This window comes from Paramormyrops kingsleyae, chromosome 24 (assembly GCF_048594095.1).
Source record: "Paramormyrops kingsleyae isolate MSU_618 chromosome 24, PKINGS_0.4, whole genome shotgun sequence".
Taxonomy (NCBI): domain Eukaryota; kingdom Metazoa; phylum Chordata; class Actinopteri; order Osteoglossiformes; family Mormyridae; genus Paramormyrops; species Paramormyrops kingsleyae.
Genome location: NC_132820.1, coordinates 7,104,435 through 7,125,468, shown reverse-complemented (window position 1 = coordinate 7,125,468; position 21,034 = coordinate 7,104,435). Strand labels below are relative to the sequence as shown.

Here is a 21,034-nt window from a genome sequence, read left to right as displayed (position 1 = left end):
ATCGCACAGGAAAGAGAGGTTAACGCAGTTTGAAATTTCAACGCTGGCGCTGATTTTTTTATTTTTTTTCCCGACACTGACTGAGTAACGTTCGCTCGCATGTTTGCAGCTGCAGGGATTCTGAGGTTGGCTGGTTAGCGGAGACGTGCTGACACACTTTTTTTTTCCCTGTGTTCTTCATCCGCGGGGAATTGGTGGGGAAATTAGAACACTGTCACCCCTGCGTACTGGGCGGAGCGTGACGTCAGATCTGTCAGGCGAGGGGATTGAACCGCGTGGGGAGCGGAGCGAAGCGCAGCGTCTCTCAGCTCCGGTTACCGGGAAAACCTGTGTCTTACTCGCACTACTGAGCAGATAGCGGAAGATGGATCACATCGAACAAACAAGCAGCGCCATAGCTACTTTCACTATCGATGGCCACTACTGAAGTGCTGAAACTTGTCACCAGTGACACCAGATTGATTTGCGCATCAAGAAATTGTTCATAATTAATGTTCATGGTGACTGCTGGAGGAAAAGAAAAACTATAAACATAGAAAATGATGAAATTTTTGCCCGATGTCTGCAAAGCTCTTCGTGGCAATCGCCCGGACAACGGAACACAAAGTGCTTGGCTTCTCAAACGGAGAGTCGTACTGCAAACAGTGCCAAATTTACTGTGAACACAAATATTACTACTATCCCTCAAACTGTCCTTGCTTCAGAAGTATTCCTTGTTTTGCTCTTTCCAAATCTTGTTTAAATGTCTTTCGTATCAGAAAATAGTCGCGTAAATAATGAACTTAGGAGCTTCATGTTGGAATTCTCCTTCAGGGCGTAACTTTGGGTTTTTTTAGGGACCAAATCAGCCCCCAACCCCCTAAACACACGCAGTACTCCCATAACATTGATAGGGACATGCCCCTACCATCCATGCCCAAATCTACACAGCTCAGAAAATGTCCCAGACGAGACGTACACGACCAGTGTCGGGTCAAACTCTGTAATGAATGTCATCTTTTAATAGAAAGCCACAAATCACGCTTGTCAGAGTACAAACCAATGACACATTAATGTACCATATCAAAGCTGTGTTATAAACTTTAATATCAATTAAGTTTTACCATTTGGTTGATTATATGTTATCAGGAAGGTTTAATACTACTTTTTACATTGTGCTCTCTCTCTCTCTCTCTCTCTCTATATATATATATATATATATACTGTATATACACACACACACACACACACACACACATATAGTGGGAATTTGATTTTTACAGCATGGTTTTTAAAGCAAAACAACTGCACATGTATTCACCTGGAGAAAATGTAACGCATTAGTCTCATCTTTCCGTACATTATGATGTAATGTTTCATCTTCTGGCCTGCATGCATTTGTGGCCATCGAGATTCCTGTTATGGGTCACGGGAAATATAAGCTACATGATATATATATATATATATAAGCCAATACATAAGGCATTTAATCAACTAAACAACAGAAGGCGTAACTACATATAACATAAAAAAAAATTCCCATGACTCAAACCAGAATAAATAGTTGATGGATGGATGGATGGATGGAAAATTTTATTTTTGGCTTTTCAGCTTTTAGAGTTTTTCAAGTGTAACTGTATCTTTGTGACCCACTCAGCAGCATTCTAAGCCAAGTCTTTATCCCAAATCTCTGCTGATTTATCATATAATTTCATATAATCTTATTAATAATAGTAATATGGAAACACACTAGCTTCGACAAAAGTGTTAGCGAACCATTAAAAGTTTGCCAAGACTGACATTGTTTTCAAGGTGCAGAACATTAAATCCTCCAAGTGGACAGATATGCAGATAAGACAGATGGAATATCTGATGTCAGTTGTCCTATAAACAGAAAAATCATTTTCATGCCAAGCGCTGCAGCAAAACTGTAGTCGTTCCAATGGGTAGTTTTTATGTAAGCTTTTGGCTGCCGCTTGCAGACACACGGACTGTATCTCACAGGTGGGTGGTATGTTCATTGGAGCCGGAACACAAACAGTCCCAGCTGCAACCTAAATCTACTTCTGTCCCTTTTGGCTGCGGATAACGGCAGAGCGAGTTACTTTTGCTTAAAATACTCACGCACAGCTACGACTACTAATAATACTGCCAAAGCCGCGTCATTACATACTGTATGTGCAGCAGTTCACCTGTGTGGGCCACTGCACGGTCGGCTTAGTCAGAAATATCATCGAAGAGTTAATGCAGTGAATTTAGATGCTTGTTGCCAAGACGACATCAACAGCGTGGTCCCTATTCTGTCTAACATGTACTGTTAGCTGTACATCAGAAGTGTAGTCATGGGTTCATACAGGTGTACGGCATATACCTGCCTCTAAGACAATGGATTTACCGTATAGCTATGTAAAAATAGTCAGAAATGCAGCTCAGTCAGAAGAAAAGTACGTATATGGACTCCTCTGGACTCCTCTACTTACGAACGAGATACGTTCCGAACGGCCAGTCGTAACTTGAAATGTTCGTAAGTCGTCATTCAACATCATTTTAAGGGTTTACGCAAGTACAAAGAGCTTGGATGCTGGGGGCTTCTGTGCAGCGGGAGTAGCAGCCAAAAGTCATACTAGGCGGAATCAATGTTGCGGACATGAAACGGGAGCCCAATGAACACAATTTGGACTTACAGTCCTCTTCGTTCGTATGTCTGAAAATTCGTAAGTTGAAAGTTCGTAAGTAGAGGAGCGTCTGTATACCCTCCTACCAAGACACCGCCGCTGTGCATATGACTTCCTGGAAAGGTATGGCTTAACAGAAACCCCACCTAAAGCCCCCTGTTTCAGAATCTGTTGTATAGAAAAGTTGTTTTCCTTAAGAGTCATAATGAAGCGGTTTTAGTGGCTGCTATTTGGCCTGACCCTTGTTCGATTAAATCCAGTCGGCTAATACGTAGCGACTAGCAACAACGGCGCTGAAGTGGAGAGCTTTTAATCTCACCGTGCCGACAAAGAGGAGCCGCCAGGGAGACGGCCCAGGGTACCGGCCCGCTTTCACTAGACGGGGAAGCCCGCAGGAGGTCTCTGAACTGAAGCTACTGCCTACGGAGCCAAACCTAATCCACCGGAGGAGGATCTGCCAGCCCAAAGAGAATGAACTCTTTTAATCACCAGGGGGTCAAATCAATTTTTTTCAATTTTTTCTTTTTATTTTAAATAACAATCAATTGCACCTCATACAGGTCCAATTTGGCAGACATGGATATGAGTCTTTCGTGCGTAAGTTCTGGGCCCCGGTACTCTCATCATCTCATTCTGGTTTGATGTCTGTTTTATATTCATCATATCCACCACAAATCACTGTCGTGCACTGTGGCCTCCACGCTCCAGGGGGCGACCACGTTTCCTTGGGAGATGTTGGCCACCATAAGCCGCTTTTGTTTGCAAGCAGCAGTTGACCCTGTCAAACTACCAGCCGGTGCGAGCTGCTTTTTACAGGGTCGTCGATAAATTGGAGATTCTGACAGTCAAACAGATGACAGGATGGCACGTGTTCGAGACTGAAAAGACAGTCTTATGGGACATCACACTCGTTCTCAGTCTGACTCCGCATGACTCGATTTGGAATCACAAAGGGCAAAAAAAAAGGTGGATCTATCACAAAGCTTTTGCAATGATCGCACAGATTGTCATGCACCGCTTCACTGGCTGGTCTTAAGATATTTTACACAGCAGGGTTAGGAATTATAGCTTAGTTTGACATTTCTGAAACATATTTACTGAAAGTGATTATAAATGGGCTTTAGAAATGCAAAGAAATCACACATAATTGTTGACAACAGAATAGTAAAGGACTGCAAAATATCGATAAAAATCATCTTGCACGCAGAGAATGTCTCTGAATGTTTCCCAAACATTTTTGACTGGCAAGACAATAAAATCTCTGTGAGATACCAGTTTGGCCGGTGTCCCACATGGTCACCCTCATTAAGTTAATTATTCCCCATAGATTAACCGTATTAAATTATTTGCTGTTTGAAATAGATGTCTTGTCCCAGATAATAATACCCTGTTTTGCACCATTATCATTCACAATAAACGTCACTCTCTCTCAGAGAAAGTAGGAAGGTTGTGTTTTTTCTGTGCACATTCACGGATAAACGCAAATAAACTGCCTAGCATGCAATTGCCTGTAAATCTCGCTGTGGCATGAAATGCATACATGCACAGACAGGTTAATCGCTTGCAATATTTCTCGTGTATGTTACTGGTCTGTTTACACATAAAAAATATTGAGTTATGTCATCCTTGATCTAGTACAAACAAATTCTTTTGATTTTCTGGTTTGGATGCGAAGGTCTTTCTCAAAACATGTGTTTCCAAGGGATTACTCCAGAGATAGCGGAAGTCAGTGCAACACTTTCTCTTGTTATCTTCGCATAAACAACCCTGCTTGGGGAGATCGTCAAGCACCTTCATTTTCCCAAAAGAAGTTTCCCTCTCTCTCATTTTTTTAATTCACGCATCAGTGGGAAAACAGAGCTCTTTGAAAGCCATTGCTGTGTGTTTCATTATGAAACCAGAACAATGAGCTTCAACTATTTGTGTCGGTGACTTGATTCCCAGTGTTTCGGGAGAAGCCCAGAAGCTTAATAAGATTTAAGGAATGAGAATTCTACCAGTTATAGAGCCCTGAAGACAAAAATGGGCAGAGCCGGTATCAATCTTAGTCAGCTGCAAAGCAAACCATTTCTTGTCCTTGGAATCAGAGCTCAATTAGACCCCGAATGTACAAGTCTAAAACACATCTACAAACAGATGGCCCAAGTATTCTAACTAAACATACAAAGCCATGCTATGTCTCACTCTGAACACTAGAGAAATTTTGTGCTTCAAGTCATTCCACCTGCTCAGAAAGGACAAGCTAGGACTGATTCCAGAAGCCTGGGGAACGCGATCTGATCCCCATCAAAACATTGTTGAACACCTTGCCAAAATCCAGAGATCCTGAATGTAAGCAGCATCACCCCTGGGGATCATATGGTACAAGCACAGGGAGTTTAAAAAATAAACAATAACTATAGTGTGGATCCACATGAACGCTATCCCCGGGATTATGTCCTACACCTGGTGCCAGAACAAGTTCCTCTTTCCTTTGTGGGAAGGTCTATATTCAAGATAAGAGACCTACGTTATAAGCAACAGCTGTACTACACTAACCTGTTAAAAATGAAAAATCCATGTCAATACATCACTGGCAGTACGGAAACTCTTGTAATAAACTCTTATAGCACTGGTCGGTCTCTCCGCTTTACAAATCCTCCCATTTGGTTTGCATGCAGCACCATATCATTTTATTTTTGCTTCTCCTTGCTGTGTTTCCTTAAAAACAGCCGTACCACCAGCATTAGGGCAGATCTTCCTAAGCGATTCACAGTGAAGAACATCCCACGCTGTACCTGGGAAGCAAACACTGCGCCTTATATAGGAAAGCACTAGCTGACAAATGGCCTGTTACTTTTCCGCAACGTTGTAATCTAAGTTGAGAGTGGATCCTCATTAAGGACCTTGCATCCTTGTAGTGGATCGCTGTTAAACAGACAGCAAAGCTCTGAGTGACTAGCTGGTTTACATCCTTTAGAACCATTTTCATTCATGGTGTGTCATCCACATCGTTACTACAAAAGGATTTCAGACACCTGGTATCAACCCAGCTCATTGTCACAGGTTGCCATGCCAACAGGGACATCCAAGCTGGGGATGGGGTTGGGGGGGGTATGTGATCTTCCATATGAAGTGGAACAGCTTGAACTAGTTCAGCCTGGGACAGCTACACTATGATCGGACGGATAGGCAGTTCAGGATTTGGACCTGATCCTGTTCATGCAGTGCTGCAATTTGCAACCTTATTGGGAGGCCCTTTAAATAGCAATGACCAGGAGAAGAGAGTTTGCTGGTCTTGGGTGCAAAAGAACCGATCGTCTCTCCCTGGTTCTCTTCTTGCAGTGTTTAAAGCCACGGATATCCCACTGTAATCTTCACGCCTGATCCACGATTGTTCTTTTTTGCCTTGTTAATAAAATGCTGTTCTCCCAGCCTGCTTTTACAATCCTCCAAGTTGACTGTGTTCCCTATGCCGTCCTGACTGAATCTATTATACGTTTTTTTCGACTGCACTTCAAAGCCAAAATGCGCTGGCCATGACTGCACGGGGAGTACTTTCGTTCGTTATTGTCCGGGTCTTGGGCAGAGCGATTTTTCACAGACGTAGAGCTAATTGTTGTGATACAGATTTTGTCGGCCTCGGCCTCTAGCTGATCCATTCGCCTTGGTCTAAAGGTCTCGCACTTGCTGCAGGTTGAGAATCATAAACGTTTGCAAATCGTACGGCAGAGATGGAGCAAGAGATTAAAAATGCAGAACCTGTTGAAACGGCCATCGTCACAACTTCAACCCTCTGTTCACATTTTCTTAAGCATTTTTTAGAGCAGTTCTGTGCTAATATATTACTTTTATGGTTTAGTTTGGTGAAAGCTTTTGGCAAAAGCCTAAGAACAAAGCAAAGTTTCAGACTGACAAATTAATTAATTTAGCCCAGCCGGTTCATTTTGCCCATCTAGCTAATGGTTGTGTGACAATATAGCAATCGCAGTTGTCCCTAGGTGAAATTTGGACTATAGGTTCAATTTCAGGCAGTGAAGGGAACGGAATTAACATTTTACGATGCAGATGTGTTTCTGTTTAGCTATGGCAATGGTTACCATAGGACCATTATGACATCAGCAACCTAGAGTTGGAGATCCCATATCGCAGTTCTTAAGACCAACATTAGGGGGTGCCACTCCTTTCACGTACAGCCGGTAAATAGGTCTGTGGGACCTAGCTGTATTTCACTGGTGCCTAGTATTTACGTTTACTTTAAGAAAGCTTTAATAGGACAGACAAGGAATGGCTGTACATAGTATATTTCATTAGAAAATTCAGTTGACTGAGGTTGTACCTTAGTCATCTGAATATTTTAAGTAGTAAGATAAGAGATGAAATGGAGAGCTTAAGTCCAGAGCTTGAAGTGTCATATAGATCATGGTGAAGAATACAGGCAGGTATATTTAGAATACACCTGGTTTTAAAGCTGTATTCCAGGGAAGAATGTAACAAATAAAATAAAATAGAATGCCTTTTCTCGTCCTGACTGTGATGTCTGGAGTATCTGTGATTTATGTACTGATCTGCGAAACGCTTAACCTCGCTGCTGACCTTGAAAGAGAAGCACACAGCGTCACAATCGCTAATTCGGTGTCCTTCCTTAACGCGAGTTAATTCCCATCTCAGAACAGCAGTGATGAAGAACGCGATTTATAAACACGGCGCAATTACAAAGGTGTTTTACAAAGCAGCAAAGCTTGTAAACTGTTGTCGCGGCATGGTAAAGTAATTTAATGGAAGAACTTAAATGCACATAAGACTGAACTGCACCTTTTGGTACAAAACACGCACAGATACAAATGGAAATTTATATATCACTTCTTAATGCATACGCCTCTGAAGCCTAAAAGATAAACAACTTTAACGTTCAACTAATAGTCTCCCGAGGCTTGGAGTCTGAAAAGTACCACAGTAAGTACCCTTTAAGTGTAACTGCAGACACCTACTGGTTGGGAAGAAAAACCTTGGGGATTTAAAGTGCAAAGCCGATGAGCTTTTCCGTGTTTTATTACCGCTCATTAACATCTCAGATGCACGCGGGAGCGCGGAACGCGGGTGACCTCGTTCGATCTTCCGCGCGTTGGTATGCGCGCACGCGCGTGTCCGTGTGTGCACGCGCTGCTGCCTCCACGGAGTCGTGATTTCAAAGCCTAATCGCATCGTGAAGGGCTTACTTATTAATGCAGAAGTGCTCTGTGAACTGCTGCATTAGAGAAGTCCGCTTTTAATCCCCCAGTAATGTGGAAAGGGACACCTCGGGTTAAAAAGCCGAACCGGCAAATTCCAGGTTCCTAACCTAAAATTAAACATCTGAAAGGGAAGTTAATCATTTAACCTTGTTTTATTTTTTTGGTAATCCAGATCTACAGCTCTCTCCTAAGTGGCAATTATTTGGTGTGATGATTGGCTAACCTAACACCTACAGTATTTAACGTGGAAGATGAAAAAGCAATCATTTGGGACATAATTATAATAATCATATCAAATATATTTGTTCTCAGTTTGTCTCCCTCTTCTCTCTTTCAATTAAGGCAAATACAATATCCGCTCAAAAAAACGAACCTGGCGAAAGATAGTGAATCTCTGTGAACATTTTCACGAGGGGTGGTTAGTACTTTTTTTGCAGTTAAATCATGCATTAAATACTCTACACTGAATTCATCAATCAAATATGCGAGCGTACGGCGGAAACGGCTCGAAACGAGAGGTCGTTTGTAAGGTAGCCACGTATCGAAGTCTCTTTGATAATTGCTTTTAAAGAGAATTCCATTTTCCTGCGCAGGAAACCCCAGTGGAATGGCGCTGTGGCTGTTGGGAAGGAGTCACAATGACATGCAATCCCACCCCCCCCCCCACCCCCCCCCAAACTTGACGAGCGCTCAGCAACACGTTTATAGCACACGGAAGAAATGGACCAGCTACTCCCTGGGTGGATGTAACTCATCGTCTTCTTCCAGTGTCTCGAGAGTGCTCCCTCTCCTGTGCCTAACCCTAAACCACACCACTCCCTTCCCCACCCGGTGCAATAAAACAGAATGAACGCAGGATTCAGCACGCTAACTAGACTGACGGTCCCGGAGGTGCAATCCATGCCAGCCTTCGGTGAGTCAGTGATGATCCCGCTGCCCGCCAGTCATCGCGTCTCCCAGGTGAGGTTACGGAGACGGCCCTAGCATGACTCGCCCGATGGTGCGGGTGTAAAGCGGAGAACATCGGTGCGGATCGGGTCAGCCTAGCGGTGGATTTGTTTTAAAATAGAAGAAAAGCTTTGGTAATAGTGAGGCAGTATGTCAGTCTAGGTCCAGGCACTGCGATTGTTGTGTTCAGGGGCCTCGGAGGCTCATGGATACATAGCACTTTACAGGGGCCCCTGAATATGAAATTCTGAGGCCCCAAATGCCTCAGGGGCCCAAAGTGACATTTTGATTGGGGGCTTAAAATTTTTAACTACACCTCTGGCTGTAGTCAATCTCAGCATCTATTAAAGATCTGCGTTCGACTTATTTTTTTTCCCCCCGAATGATATAAACACTTAATAGTAGTCATATTGAAATGGGAGAAATGTGGGACTTGCTGCACACTGTCTGAATGGTTTAATTACATTAGCAGGTGTATAGCAGTGAAATAAGATTGATGTTGCGGGGGTGTGCAATTAATTGAGAGCCATTATCAATAACTGCATAAAGTCATCCCTTAGATCTCCGTGATTTAATTAAGGAAGACACAAGGATCAACAATGTTAATTACAGATTTACAAGCAAGTGAGGGCGTCAGAAATGAATGTCAACAGCTGGTAAGCCTCATTTATAACTGATTCCGAATCACACCGCAGAATAATTTTATTACCGCCGTGTTCCAGGTGTAAATGATCAGTATGAAACGTTTCACATCTCATTACCAAGTGATATATTTTATGAGTCTAATGAGAAATCTTTTAAAATAGACACCAAGTCGAAGTAATTAGATGGATGTAAGAATGGAAAGCTAGTTCAGCTTTTGCTTCGCAGTATCTGTGTGCGTTCTGCGTATATATTCCCCTTTTCTTACGTCGCGTTAATGTTCCGCCACGTGCTAATGCACATGCTTAATCAAACAGCTAGAATGGCGCACTGCACCAAATTACGCTGGTGTTTAATTCCAATTAAACTCATAGCTTGAACAAACTCATTTCCTAGACCAATTACTTCTGAGAGGGTTGAGATGGTAACCTTTAAACAACCTTTTCGCCGCACAAATACTAATGCTAATCTTCGATTTACAAATCTATTCAGTAGTCTAGGCATGACAGGTTGTAATGGGATGACGACGCGGTCCCGAATCAATGGGTTTTTGCCATCTGATTGCCGCTTAGCATTATTTACTTTGACAATTATAATATTGTGGCGCTGATGTCATAATGGTCCCATGGTAACCATTGTATTACCTAAACAGAAATGGGGATTGTAAACTGTAGACTGAATGTGTACATGTATATCTATAGCAAGGCCACAAGAAGTTGAGCTGGCTTATCTAGAATTAAGACTTTAAAAAGTAATTTTTTTTCTGGTCCTGTTTAAGTGAAGCCTTAAAGCTTTCAGTTTGATTGCTGTCAAGCTCAGATCATACATCTGGGTGGATATTGTTGCACAGTAATGTCAGGGGGAGGAACTGTGAGAACTTCCACCGCATCACGTAGAGGCTGGGTCACATGACCGGAACCCTGCTGGTGGGAACCAGAGCCCTGCTGTCTGTTCCGTCCCGTTTTGTGCCTCGAGTTGTGCATTTTGATGAGTCCCTGTGCCGGCTGGCTTCCTTTTGATCTTGGCCAAAAGGTAGAATTCCCTCACGTGGCGCTTTGCAATGACTACAGAGGTGAATGGCTCAGGTCCAGAAAGTAAAAATCCAGACCAAGATTTTGTTTCAACCGTTCAGTTGAGTATACTGTGACTCGTTATACTCAGCTGGTTGGTTGGAACGAAATCTTGGTCTGGATTTTTACTTTCTGGAGCTGAGCTATCCATTTCTGCTCTACTGCCACTATAGATGCGGGTGCTCGTGTGTGGAAAAATGATCACATGACCATCTAGCTTTCCAAAACCAGTGTCAGCAACTGGAGCTGTACACCGGTTCCTGTTACACCTCCAGTTACTACGTAGTCGTGCTTTTATTTTGCATGAGCAGGAAGTTGCATAAATGATTCCCTGAACATCTGAGGAGCTCATCTCAAGAGCGTGAGGCCTCTAAGGTGAATAAGGAGAGGTCAGTTGGCCGTATCATCCCTAGGGCATGGATGATATCTCCGAAAATGGGAGGGACACTTCAGTAAACACAGTTTACACCTGTGGCCCATGTGCACTGTCCTGCAATGTCTGGCTGGAAAGAAGAAAATGGCGAAATATGAAACGATCTGGTTTTTGTAGATATGGGGATACCTCTGATGGATCTGAGAGGAGATAACATCAACAATCAAAGGCACCGTGTGAGATGGGATGATAGTGGATGATGATCACCATGGCGATGAAAAGTTTTATGCATTTTCTGCTGTGCTACTTATTCCAAAGTTTTCCAGAACATGGAAAGTTGCCTGTAGCCTTCAGTCCGATTTACGTTCTTTATTCAGCAGCGCAATAGGGACATGCATACAAGGGCGTGTCTATCTCAGACAGATGCAGGAGAATCACCCTTAGTGACTTCCTTAGGCTGGGAAACACCCTCCTGATTTTAGTGACCAATAGCAAACACTGGAATTCCAAGTCGTCAGGTAGTAAATCCCAAGGACACCTTGTATGTAGTCATGTGGCGTAAGTGATAAAAACACAAAGGCAGCAGAGGTACTGTAAAGATCACACAGTTAGTGGTTACTGTTGCGTACAAAACAAACAGCATAACTTATGAATAGCACGAGTGTCACAAAGTAACAGAACAGCCGTCTATAGCTTGTTTTCCCTGACAGCGGTGGTAAATCCATGTGACACAGGGATGTAGAAGATTTGATTGTCGATAACATAAAAGAAATCATAGAGGAAAACATTGGATTTAGGAATGGCTTCCACTGTGCTGAGGCATTAGGTTCTGGGTATGTGCAGGGTATTCTGAACAAAGAATGCAACAAAGTATACAGTCGGTAACAAGGCATAAATATCCTCGTCACCTGACTCAACCTTTTGTAACCATTGTGTGACTGTTGTAATAAAAGAACAACAGAAGTCATAGGTTAGCATTCTGTATAGGAAAGTTACGAAGTCGGTGGTCTGAATGTACCCCAGTACCAGAAAATTGTTTGTAACTGAAGTTAATGGACCAGTTGTTTTGTGTAACAAACACGACACAGAGTAATGAGAAGCTGTAATTAACCTTTGCGAGCAGGTGGACGAATGGCTATGTAAAGCCAGTGAACCTCAGGCCTCATTTGGCTTGATTTTTGGTTTTGCTTTAATTCCAAGGGTAGTTGCCAATTAATTTTCCCAGTAATTACGAGCAAAGTGAGGTGATGGCATAATTTCCTTTGCAGTGATTATATCGGGCAATATTAATGCAAGTAATTACCTCGCTGGCCAAAGTTTCTTTTCTTTGAATTTAATTGGGTTTGACCAGAGGGAAATCTGGGAAAAGCTAGTCTGTCTGCTTTTACGATATTAAATAGGACAGTGATGGTAATGCTTGTTATCACTATAAAGCCAGCTGTGGTACACGAGACAGAGGTTGAAGCTTCGACATTTGCAGCATCAGGAAAATGGGGTTCAGATTATGATATTATGAAATTCTGAGATTTGACTGGCATTGTGTAGTTTTTTTGGCTGAAAAGAGGAAACTTGATTAGTTTATTTGATATGATGTATATTAGGTGCATGGTTTCGTGCAAATATTCCAGCGCTGACTCAAACGTGACTCAAACCTGATTCAAGCATCATTCAAGTGCGACTCAACCATGTCTCAAATATTAGTCGAGTGTGACTCTGCTTTGACATATTTTGTACAAAGTGGTTAAGTGACACTCTTATGACTCCACAAAGAGTCATATTTGAATGTATAATGAAGGGTTTTCTTAGATGTACTTGTAATGTTGCAATACATACAAAAGAGCTTTTGATTATTTTTCACTGAAGGTTTTTGCTAGCGTAACAAAATGTGTTTGCACAAAAATAAAGTAAATACACTTCTAAAATTCTGTTGGGGCTACTTTCTTTTCTGTTACCTTCCCCGAAGCCTCAATTACCGGGAACGGCCAGCCGTGTGTTTGTGTCGGGAATTTTAATTTACCCACTGAAACTACAAATTACTTTCCTTAACATACCAGTTCATAACTTGATTTACTGAGGTCACCGGAGGCGCGGAGGACAAGCGAAGACGTCGATAACTCTGAATCTGAGAATTCAGAAAGTCGGAATATCGCGTTAAGGGTTAAAGTAGTACCTATATCATTCATACAAACCTGAACATTGTGATGTAACCTCTGCGTTTGTTTTAGCATTAGATGAGTGCTTTGATAATAAGCCAAAGTGCAATTGTTGTGTTTGCGTTTTCATCATTTGTTGTGATCTTTTCACTAAAAATGTGATGAATTACTCTCAAAAGCTTTTACTTTATTTCCGATATGTTGTTGAGTTCCTTTGGGTTTTAGTGCTACTCTCAGGGAAGATGTGCACATTGTCAGCATATGGCTGCTATAATCTTTGAAGCATCCGTTAAAGTGAAGCCTATCCATGCTTCCCTTTTGCAGTGGTACTGAGAAGTGGTCCGGTGATCCATTACTCTCGGAATGGCTGAGGGACCTCTACAACATCAAAAGAAAGAGAGGAATCAGACAGCGGGTCGCCTGTTTCATTCCGGGTCATGGGTTTAGGAGAGTGCGCGATGAGTATTTCTAGAGTATGACTCATGGACAGGTTTTTCATCAGCCAACGCTGAGCCAACTTTGTGGAAACAGTGTATCTGAGGGACCGTAACCGGTGGCGGGCATGTTCTGATCTCACATAGTTGTTTAGTTTGTTCGTCAGCAGAGGTAGAAAATTAAGGTCCAGAAAGTTAAAAATCCAGGCCAAGATTTTGTTTCAACCAACCAGTTGAGTACTCTGTGACTGTGACTCTTTATTCTCAGCTGCTCAGTTGAAACAAAATCTTGTTCTGGATTTTTACTTTCTGGATCTGAAATTTCTCTGAAAAACCTCTGTCAGATAACTACAAGCTGGTGCGTTATTGTGTCTGTTTCAGAATGCTGACACTAGCTGTCATTCCGGTGACTTTACAGAAATATCTCAGATGGAACATGGCATATGTAGTGCTGTTGTAATGGTTTATATTTGTAGTAGAACAAACAGCCAATTTTAGGTCAGCGTCCCGACAACATTGTAATTCTCAAAGGTTTAAAACAGCACATTAAACTATTGAGTGTTATGTTAAATTAACTGATTTTTCCTACAGCAAAATGATATCTGAGGGATGAATCGTATGAATCAGTTTGAACTGACATGAAGAAGAATTCATGCAAGTGTATATGAAAACATGGACATCAGATTGATTTTAAATAATTGTGTAACAAACTAAATGTTCATCGTGGCACTTACAACTCTGCATTGATGTTAGGCATCAAGTAATTTCTAAAAGATAGTCTTTGAAGTTGAAGCATCATTACCTTGTCATTAACTGCAGGGGGCGTAATGGTTAAGAAATAGAACAGATGGTTTAAGGTCGAAATCACAAGATTTTTACTTGGTATTGTGTCTTTGAGAAGGTCAACCTAAACTCATTATCTCATTAGATACCAAGTTCTATAAAGGGGTTAAAGGTGTCTAACTGTTATGTGAAACAACTCCAAAAATAAATAACGAAATGGACAATATTTTGTTTTGACAGAATATGAATGTTTGAGATAGTGACCTCAGAACTAGTACTGATCTCATCTTATTTCGTGGGCTGAATCTCTATACCAAAAACGCAAATATCGTACTTGTGGTCTCAGCATGACCTGCTTTGCTAACTTGACTTCCAAGAGTGAACTTGGGGTGCAATGAATCATGGGATCGGTCTCGTTCTGCGAGGATGCAACCGATCTATTTTGATATTTGGGGGCGGGGCAACAGCAATATCCGGGGATTTTTACCGTCCTCTATACTTCTGTTCTTAGTATTGGAATTAGTCTTTGGCGATGGAAGATGACATCAAACGGGTGCGCCAGAACACAAGTACGCACATTTAGAAACACCCCTGGTGTCCAATAACTAACTTCGCACAAAGCTAGTCAGGCCATTAGGCAAAAGGGCAGTCACGTGGGGCGCCATCTTCTGGGGGGGGCAGTTTTTAAGCCAGTGAGTCAGTCCCCAGCAGGCACTGAATCTCATCTAGTGTGTCACATGGGTTTGGACCATTCCTGCTCACACCACCCTGACGATCAACACAGTTGGTTTTTTCATGCATTTCTGTTCTGTTTTCTGGACCAGAACCGCATATATGCTGCAGCAGATCCCAGCCTAATTCCTGCACCACAGAGATAATGAAACAAGCGATTCGCAATACGTGCACCCCCCCCACCCCCCCCCCAGCCCTGGGCCGCCTCGTGTCTCCGACATTAACGAGTGAAATAAAAATGGCACGGCGTGCGAAGGCAGGCAACAATTAAAACCAAGATTGATCGCGGGCCGCTGAACAAAGTGGAATTGAAGCCTGTTTGCTTCAGTTGTAAATTAAAGCAAGCAGGCATGACAAGAGGCAGGATTCCAAATGCATCAGCAGGTGCACAGACATCTGGGAAATTCTCCCCGGGTCAAGACGAGGCTCCCCGCGATGTGAATTATTTACCGGTGGGTAGATTTCTCTGCCAGGAGACTGCTGTGAAGTTTGTGCGTATTGGGGATCAGGTCAGAACAAATATCACCACAGGATAGTAAAACCTGAAACAGGCATTCTGCAGAGGTATCCGCAAGAAAAATACTTTTTAAATCTGTACTTTTTCTTTATTGTTTTCATATTTTTGTTATTTGATAATCTGAGCCAGAGGTTGTTGATTACATTAACCGAGAAGGTAGAGTACCAGAAAATCCTAAAGGAATATAGTTATGTCGTCGAACATGGATGCACACACCTGTGCTTTATGGGGAATTTTAAAAATTCACTATATTTAGAGTTACATTTATTATGCGGTGAAGTGACTGCTTTCTGGCAGCAATGCAACTCCCACATACAGCTTGGTAACGCAACTGCAACGGTGCACGCTGCATCCCACAGCAGCTGCCAAGACACAAGCACCAACAATCCAGCTCAGATCTCTACAGTGCAGGAATTGCGCTGGGGTCTGTTGCAGCAGATATGTGATTTTGGTTCAAATCAACATGTGGAAATAAACAAACATAAATATCTCATACAATTAACAGGTGGGATATATGTATGTAAAATGGAAATACATAACACGACATTGAACACTTTTCATCATGACTTTAAGCAGAACATTTAAACATAGAAACTGTAATTAAACACAGCGTATCGTTAATAGGTCTGGATACAGTCGCAGGTAATTGAATCCTTTGTAAGTTTTCAAAAGGCTATTCTTATGCTAATTCCTTTGAAGTTGTTTCAGTGGAGTTTTTATGTAACTTTTTTTGTGTAATTGTCTTTGATCCTATCCTGGCACAAGCTTTTCAGGAACAACCAGATCCGCGTTCGGCAGCGATTGCCCGCTCCGTGCGTCCTGTCCGACAAGGTCGTGCCGTTCTGAAGGTCCCGTTACTTTTCTCCAATTCGGGCCCCTAATGCTCATAATCACTCATTGCAGCGGGCGATGGGATCGTCCGGCAGGTCTCGCTCCCGAATGATTCGTATTCCGTTACCTCGAGTACGAAACACTGCTCCAGACACTGCAGGTTAAATTTCACCGGTATAGGCAGATTCAGGCAAGTCTTGATAAGGTATTTATTCATCTCATTGGAAGTGATGCTCGCTTAGATTTTTTTATGAATGCCTTAATAATAGATTCATAATTTACTTTATTGGCCAGGTCCGCTAGCATGTACTGGGAATTTGCCTTTGCAGTATTGATGTATACATACACAAAAAACATGGAACATAAATTAAGAAAAATAATATAAAATAGAATAAATTTGAGTAATACCGCAGATCAGTCAGTAAAGACATCACACCCCAGATGGGACTCGAACCCACAATCCCTGGCTTAGGAGGCCAGTGCCTTATCCATTAGGCCACTGGGGCTACTTATAGGTATGAAGGTATAACATGGCATCTACAAGACATGTATTCCTTAATATTTAGTTTGGATTCATTCACCCCCCCCCACCCCATTACATAAATTTTTGAATTGTATTCCACTCCCGATTGTGTATCAGATTCTCAGACGCGGTATTGGGAATGAGAAAAACAATGGAGGGAGACTGAATCCAGTTCAATTAGGCCTCTCTGCACGCGGATGTGACCCTTAGTAGCAGGATACTTTGTAGTCTTGTGTAAAATGACAGCATGATCAGAGGAGATGATTGTGGAGAAGACATGTCTGATAAGCAGGCTAATGAGTGTGGACACCTCTGCGCTTCTGAAACACAGTCGCCGTGGTTTGCAGCTGAATTAACCGAGGCCTTCGAAATGCAGTTGGAGACGCGGAGCGGGGACGGGAAACAACGAAAGCACGGCACAGCGAAGGTTAATTCGTTTGAACTCAAATTGCATCATCCAGACGACGTTCGTTAATTGAAAAGGCATCGAACTTTTGCATCAGTTGCACAGCAATTCCAAAAAATATTGTACTTAACAAAGTACCTATTGTACCTATTGTACCTATTGTACTTTGTTAGTGATGCTATTGCATTAATCGGCGTTTGGCTAAATGGACTTCAGTTTTTGCGAGTTTTAAAACCAAACCATATCTATGCCTAAAGCTGGAGAGTCCGAGCCCTGCTTGCGGCCTGAGAGCGATCTGACGCTCTGGAACATGACGGGACGCTTTTCACGACGCAGCCAGACGTGCCGTCGCGTTCACCTCGCTCGCGAGGCGCATGACAATCACGTCGGTCAAAAATAAATAAAGCGTCGGAACTAAATGAAATAACCACTGGGCTTTGGGGACAATTCTGGGCATGAAAATAAAATGACTTTGAGCCACAGTATGGGGGGGGGCGCGGTGCTACCTCACTTTCCCTGTGGGTGTGAAGCCATTATCAATTGGCTGACCATTTGACAGGATGGTTTATAACTGAATATAACTGAAATATCGCGACCTTGTGACAATCTTCCTGCAATACAAGCCAATTAAATATCATGATATTTCCTGCTTACAGTTTCACTAATGTTCCATAATACATACATTGTACATGCATTCATGAATTATTTATTGTATAATTATTCATTTGTACCTGTTTTACCTGCTCGGTGAGAACGGGAGGAGCGGCAGGATCATGTTTCATGTGGTAATTACAATGTCTTTTACATATCTAGTTCCCTAAAGACTAATTATGGGATGTTCAGGGGACCCAAGAGAAGGATTGTAGCAGTTGAGTCAAAGTGTTCACATTATGCTCCAGTGTAATCATAGTTTCTGTGCAGCATGTGAAATACTTGAGGAGTTTAACTTTTGGGGTTCTGTGAATTGGCCTGATTAACCATAAATCTGTCCATCCATCAATCTGTCTTCCGACCTCCAGTAAAGGGTCCCAATCCGGTCCTCTGGGACCCATGAACGGTCCAGGTTTTTGCTCCCTCCCAGCTCCCTGCCACACAGTCCACAGTTCTGCTCCATCTTGAGGTCTTGAGGACCAGGATGGGAAACAGAGGTATATGGAGATCTTGTGACCTTGTACTGGAGGTCAGAAGACAGACTGATGGATGAATGGATGGATGGGTGGGTGGGTTTATGGTTAATCAGGCCAAATTGCAAAAACGTGGATTGTCTGCAGGTTGCCGAGGAACGGATTGGGAACAGTTAGAGAAAACTGAGAGTTTGTGTTTTTTGTTCCTTCTGAATTTAGGAAATTAAGTTAGTTATGGAAGTGGAAATAATGCATTCAGAAGGATTCAGACCATGTATTGAACATAACAAGGAAAGGAAATCTCTGCTGGAGGAAGCGACATCTTTCGTTTTGTCTTTATCACCGTCTTCAATCTGTAGATGTTACTGTGAGGGGAAATTAAAAGCATTCGTCAGGATGTTTAATTAGGGTTTTGCCAATGCACTCCACTCATCTGCTGTTCTCAGATCAGTCACCCGGACAAGCCAGACGACTGCGGAATCACAGGCTGCCGGATCTGGGTGGAAATGCAGCCATGAGTCCGGGGTCTGGGCTTTGTGTGGTTCCTAGGGGCCCATTTTACTCATTATTGTCGGTAAACTAAAGACTTTACCATGTTTAAACGAAATGGAAACCTCTAAACAAAATACCACATTGACTGATGAGATTGTTTGCTTTTTGTTGTTGTCGTTTGTACCGTTGTTGTTTAATTCTTTGGTAATAATAAATAATCTTCATTGTGGTGGACTGGCATTGTGGTGGACTGGCATTTGTGGTGGACTGGCATTGTGGTGGACTGGCATTGTGGTGGACTGGCATTGTGGTGGACTGGCATTGTGGTGGACTGGCATTGTGGTGGACTGGCATTGTGGTGGACTGGCAGGGTGTTCCACTACCATCCTGTACTGGATGGACGGATGGACAGACAGAGAATAAATCTGATATTATGGAATCTACTACCCCCCCACCACAGGTGCTGTCTCAAAATGAAGACTTGAAGTCTCAAAATCATTGTAAAGCTCAGGTCCGGTGCATTAATGCCCAGTACAGCGCATCGCGTTTTCCACGGAAAGAGGAAAATCGGCAAACGTCAGGTCTAATTGAATAACGCATTTCCTGCGGCAGCCTGGTTTAGACGGCGGTGCGGGCAAGCCCCCGGGTGACCAGCCTGCTGTCAGCGTGCGGTGGGGCGGTCGGCCTGCGCTATTTGGTACGAGAACAGCTCATTTTAAAGTCGCCCTTGAAGGCTGTGCTTCAGGGTATTGGTTTCATGGGTCAATATCAAGTGCCAGGCTAACAGCGGGAGACGGGCCATCATTGGCAGCTGTAGCGGCTAATAACGGCCCAGTGATGCCGGCAACCATATTACCGGGGGGGGGGAGAGGGGGTAAATATCCAATAATTTTTGAAGGTGAAAGTAAAATTTCAAAGAATAGCCTGGTGAAATTGTAATGTCTCAGGAAAAAAAAAAAGGAAATCGGATCTGGCAGTGGGGGCGATTTTAACCACAGTGTGACCGCTGAGTGGACAAGTACCGGACAGGGGGCAGGGAAGGGGGGGGGGGGGGGGTGCAGGAAGGCACAGGAGGGCCCAAAACTATCACCACGGCGAACCAGACTAAAGTGGGCGGGGCCTCATGACTGATCGTGACGCGACCATCGGCTGACATCTTCAAAAGGACGGAGTTTACCACCAATTAGACCAGGGCTGTCAAACTCCAGTCCTGGGGGGCCGGAGCCCCGTGTAGCTTAGTTCTTTCCCTGTTCCACCATAAATGATTCAGCTCAAGAGCTGTGTGGTAATTAGCACAAGGAGTTGAATCAGGTGTGTTAAACGAGGGGAAACCAAAAAATGTGCAGGGCTCCGGCCCCCCAGGACTGGAGTCTGACACCTGTGAATTAGACCATGCATTTGATTAAGGTCCGCCGAGACCAAAACCAGTGACTACATTAGGAAGGGCAGGAAGCGCAAGACACAATTAACCATTCCGTAAACCACATTTTTTTGTTTTCAAAAGAAATAATCAGCCCAACTAAGGGTCAAATCCTAGAATCAGCCTGAACCCACCCCTGGTGGAGTCTCGTGTCAAAGAATGAGCAAGGGGCAGATGTGAGGGGCAAAGCTAATGTCCACTTTCTCTGGGGCCGTCTCTGAATATGCCGCTAATTAGCATTAGCGTGAGTGGTACGTGTGCCTGAAGGTACACAGCTGTGACACATCTCTCTTTCACCTGGAGTCATGTGATTCTCAGCAGACTGGAGAACACTGAAACAAATTGTGGGGGGTAGTGAAATGTGATGAATATAAATAATAAATCAACAAAAACCCAGAAAAAACAACCAGAACATTGTTAACTCAATAACAAGTGAATAATTTAAAAGAATACATTTGCATTTCATTTCTTTTTTTCCATTTGTTAATTTGCTTATTTTTTTGCAGTTGTTTTGCACTCATTTTGCATTCACTCCCCACCTTTCACTGAGCAGACACTGACCTGTCAATCACGCAGTGCGGTGGGCGTAACCGCGAGCTGTGTGCGTCTGTGATTGGTCCGAGTGTGTCACGTGACAGCCCTGAAGTACCAGAGGGTCACACCTCTTCTTGTCTAGCTGCCTGAAGATTGTGAAGAAGCGTTTCAGGCTTCTCAAGTTT

The 21,034-nt window shown here is 43.0% G+C and overlaps 1 protein-coding gene and 1 non-coding gene across 3 annotated transcripts in view; one reads left to right on the top strand and one right to left on the bottom strand.

Annotated features, from left to right (window-relative positions):
- fstl4 (follistatin-like 4) overlaps window positions 1-21,034 on the top strand; it is a 132,640-nt gene that overhangs the window by 60,973 nt on the left and 50,633 nt on the right. The window lies entirely within an intron of this gene.
- Window positions 16,784-16,856, bottom strand: trnar-ccu (transfer RNA arginine (anticodon CCU)). The gene has a single exon. It is a non-coding gene; the product is annotated as a tRNA-Arg (tRNA).